General features: G+C 48.9%; 1 non-coding gene across 1 annotated transcript; it reads right to left on the bottom strand.

The window, feature by feature from the left end:
- Positions 1–2,082: 2,082 nt before the first annotated feature.
- Positions 2,083–2,155, bottom strand: Trnaa-ggc (transfer RNA alanine (anticodon GGC)). The gene has a single exon. It is a non-coding gene; the product is annotated as a tRNA-Ala (tRNA).
- Between the last annotated feature and the right edge of the window lie 2,414 nt (positions 2,156–4,569).

Below are 4,569 nucleotides of genomic sequence, written 5' to 3'. Positions count from 1 at the left end.
TGGGTATAGATCCCAGTACCTCTCGCATACTAAGCGAGCGCTCTACCATCTGAGCTACGCCCCCCACCCGAAGACTAATGGTGCTACATACAGCCATATAGAGGACACAGACCCTTGCACTCCCATTATTCAGCAGACAAACACTACTCTCTATGTATCCGTTAGGGTGTCTTTCAGGTTTCGTGCATTCTGTATCGAATCGTAGTTGGCCACAATGAAAGTGGCACGTATAACGTCGAAAATAGAATTCGGACACCGCTCTGAGTAAGAGCAACGTGTTGTCCACCCTCTAGACTTCAATGAGGTTAAGCCGCGATACCTAAGACAGATCTGCACTCGATGACACCTCGATAACAGCCGGTCCCCACACTTACATCTTGCTCTCCTTACGTCAGTATACATCATATCAGTCTGTGACGCTGGCTTTGCAACATCTTGCGTGCCTTTAGGTTCGCCGCGACCAACACTTACCATGCACTGACCACAAAAAATGGAGGCGCCGCAGCTTGAACCCTGGACCTTTCACATGCCAAGCGAACGCTCTACCAACTGAGCTACGCCCCATACACGAGTAAACTGCCCTATTCCCCATTCTTTGGGACTCAGATGCGAACGGACACGATGGTTGGTTGGTTTGTAGCGGTGAAGGGAGCAGAGTACAAAGGCGCGAACCCATTCATATACACAAAACTTCCAAGTAGTTTCGATGCTCTGGTATTACAAATGCAAATTCCGTCTGTTTTTAACGTCTTAAATTGAAAGAGCCGTCACAAATTGCTCCGTTTTCACTCCTTGTCGACAATCATACAGCACCTGAGGTAACAAACACATCTCGAGCCCCATTGTGCACTCCATTATTCATGCCAACTCAGTGCCTCGCTCTTTACTACTGTGTACCAATCTTGTCGTCCAACTGCAAAACACTGGGCCACAACAAGTTTCCGCGTCTCCATTGCACTGCGCATACTACGAAACGCTCCCCAAACTTGGCACTCACCCTCGCAGCCGACTTTTCCGACTTTCCACGACGCTCACGCAACGCTCACGCTAGTGACAGCATTATTTATTGTTCGACGTCGCGCCAAAGCGAATGAGCACATTTCGCCTACGGCTTAGGCCGCCCTCCTAGTGTGGCTGCTCGGTGTCTGCAGGCAGCGAGGGTCTGCAAGCTTCCTGTGTTCGCACCTATGTCACCTGTGCTTGCTTGTCAGAGACAGACTATCGCAAAACATACAACTCACTCCATGAATTGATTGCTACGGCATCTGTTATCAGCAGTCACAACTAGCAACACCAGTAGCAGCTGACTGCACGCAAAGAATAGGAATGTGCAGTGGGATTTACGTGAACTCAGCGCAAGACAGATCTTTCCGACATAGGCTTGAGAATCTTACGGGAACACTTGTACTGTTTCTAAATTAAGTGTAGGCGTGGGAGGAGGGTGCTTCCTGCGCACTAATAACAGCACGCTTGTCAATTTTGGATGCTAATCATTCGCTTGTATCTTCCTAGACACATCTGCTGGTTGTGAATTATTCCACTTGCATGGCAAGGTGCGCATGTATGTGTGTTAAAAATTCTGGATGCACTGGGTATAGATCCCAGTACCTCTCGCATACTAAGCGAGAGCTCTACCATCTGAGTTACGCCCGCCCTCCCCGAAGACTAATGGTGCTACATACAGCCATATAGACGACACAGACCCTTGCACTCCCATTATTCAGCAGACAAACACTACTCTCTATGTATCCGTTAGGGTGTCTTTCAGGTTTCGTGCATTCTGTATCGAATCGTAGTTGGCCACAATGAAAGTGGCACGTATAACGTCGAAAATAGAATACGGACACCGCTCTGAGTAAGAGCAACGTGTTGTCCACCCTCTAGACTTCAATGAGGTTAAGCCGCGATACCTAAGACAGATCTGCACTCGATGACACCTCGATAACAGCCGGTCCCCACACTTACATCTTGCTCTCCTTACGTCAGTATACATCATATCAGTCTGTGACGCTGGCTTTGCAACATCTTGCGTGCCTTTAGGTTCGCCGCGACCAACACTTACCATGCACTGACCACAAAAAATTGAGGCGCCGCGGCTTGAACCCTGGACCTTTCACATGCCAAGCGAACGCTCTACCAACTGAGCTACGCCCCATGCACGAGTAAACTGCGCTATTCCCCATTCTTTGCGACTCAGATGCGAACGGACACGATGGTTGGTTGGTTTGTAGCGGTGAAGGGAGCAGAGTACAAAGGCGCGGACCCATTCATATACACAAAACTTCCAAGTAGTTTCGATGCTCTGGTATTACAAATGCAAATTCCGTCTGTTTTTAACGTCTTAAATTGAAAGAGCCGTCACAAATTGCTCCGTTTTCACTCCTTGTCGACAATCATACAGCACCTGAGGTAACAAACACATCTCGAGCCCCATTGTGCACTCCATTATTCATGCCAACTCAGTGCCTCGCTCTTTACTACTGTGTACCAATCTTGTCGTCCAACTGCAAAACACTGGGCCACAACAAGTTTCCGCGTCTCCATTGCACTGCGCATACTACGAAACGCTCCCCAAACTTGGCACTCACCCTCGCAGCCGACTTTTCCGACTTTCCACGACGCTCACGCAACGCTCACGCTAGTGACAGCATTATTTATAGTTCGACGTCGCGCCAAAGCGAATGAGCACATTTCGCCTAGGGCTTAGGCCGCCCTCCTAGTGTGGCTGCTCGGTGTCTGCAGGCAGCGAGGGTCTGCAAGCTTCCTGTGTTCGCACCTATGTCACCTGTGCTTGCTTGTCAGAGACATACTATCGCAAAACATACAACTCACTCCATGAATTGATTGCTACGGCATCTGTTATCAGCAGTCACAACTAGCAACACCAGTAGCAGCTGACTGCACGCAAAGAATAGGAATGTGCAGTGGGATTTACGTGAACTCAGCGCAAGACAGATCTTTCCGACATAGGCTTGAGAATCTTACGGGAACACTTGTACTGTTTTTAAATTAAGTGTAGGCGTGGGAGGAGGGTGCTTCCTACGCACTTATAACAGCACGCTTGTCAATTGTGGATGCTAATCATTCGCTTGTATCTTCCTAGACACATCTGCTGGTTGTGAATTATTCCACTTGCATGGCAAGGTGCTCATGTAGGTGTGTTAAAAATTCTGGAGGCACTGGGTATAGATCCCAGTACCTCTCGCATACTAAGCGAGCGCTCTACCATCTGAGCTACGCCCGCCCTCCCCGAAGACTAATGGTGCTACATACAGCCATATAGACGACACAGACCCTTGCACTCCCATTATTCAGCAGACAAACACTACTCTCTATGTATCCGTTAGGGTGTCTTTCAGGTTTCGTGCATTCTGTATCGAATCGTAGTTGGCCACAATGAAAGTGGCACGTATAACGTCGAAAATAGAATTCGGACACCGCTCTGAGTAAGACCAACGTGTTGTCCACCCTCTAGACTTCAATGAGGTTAAGCCGCGATACCTAAGACAGATCTGCACTCGATGACACCTCGATAACAGCCGGTCCCCACACTTACATCTTGCTCTCCTTACGTCAGTATACATCATATCAGTCTGTGACGCTGGCTTTGCAACATCTTGCGTGCCTTTAGGTTCGCCGCGACCAACACTTACCATGCACTGACCACAAAAAATGGAGGCGCCGCGGCTTGAACCCTGGACCTTTCACATGCCAAGCGAACGCTCTACCAACTGAGCTACGCCCCATGCACGAGTAAACTGCGCTATTCCCCATTCTTTGCGACTCAGATGCGAACGGACACGATGGTTGGTTGGTTTGTAGCGGTGAAGGGAGCAGAGTACAAAGGCGCGGACCCATTCATATACACAAAACTTCCAAGTAGTTTCGATGCTCTGGTATTACAAATGCAAATTCCGTCTGTTTTTAACGTCTTAAATTGAAAGAGCCGTCACAAATTGCTCCGTTTTCACTCCTTGTCGACAATCATACAGCACCTGAGGTAACAAACACATCTCGAGCCCCATTGTGCACTCCATTATTCATGCCAACTCAGTGCCTCGCTCTTTACTACTGTGTACCAATCTTGTCGTCCAACTGCAAAACACTGGGCCACAACAAGTTTCCGCGTCTCCATTGCACTGTGCATACTACGAAACGCTCCCCAAACTTGGCACTCACCCTCGCAGCCGACTTTTCCGACTTTCCACGACGCTCACGCTAGTGACAGCATTATTTATAGTTCGACGTCGCGCCAAAGCGAATGAGCACATTTCGCCTAGGGCTTAGGCCGCCCTCCTAGTGTGGCTGCTCGGTGTCTGCAGGCAGCGAGGGTCTGCAAGCTTCCTGTGTTCGCACCTATGTCACCTGTGCTTGCTTGTCAGAGACATACTATCGCAAAACATACAACTCACTCCATGAATTGATTGCTACGGCATCTGTTATCAGCAGTCACAACTAGCAACACCAGTAGCAGCTGACTGCACGCAAAGAATAGGAATGTGCAGTGGGATTTACGTGAACTCAGCGCAAGACAGATCTTTCCGACATAGGCTTGAGAATCTTACGGGA

Source organism: Schistocerca gregaria, chromosome 10 (assembly GCF_023897955.1).
Source record: "Schistocerca gregaria isolate iqSchGreg1 chromosome 10, iqSchGreg1.2, whole genome shotgun sequence".
In the NCBI taxonomy this organism is placed as follows: Eukaryota; Metazoa; Arthropoda; class Insecta; order Orthoptera; family Acrididae; genus Schistocerca; species Schistocerca gregaria.
Note: the sequence above shows the minus strand (reverse complement) of the source record. Positions and strands in the feature narration are given on the sequence as shown.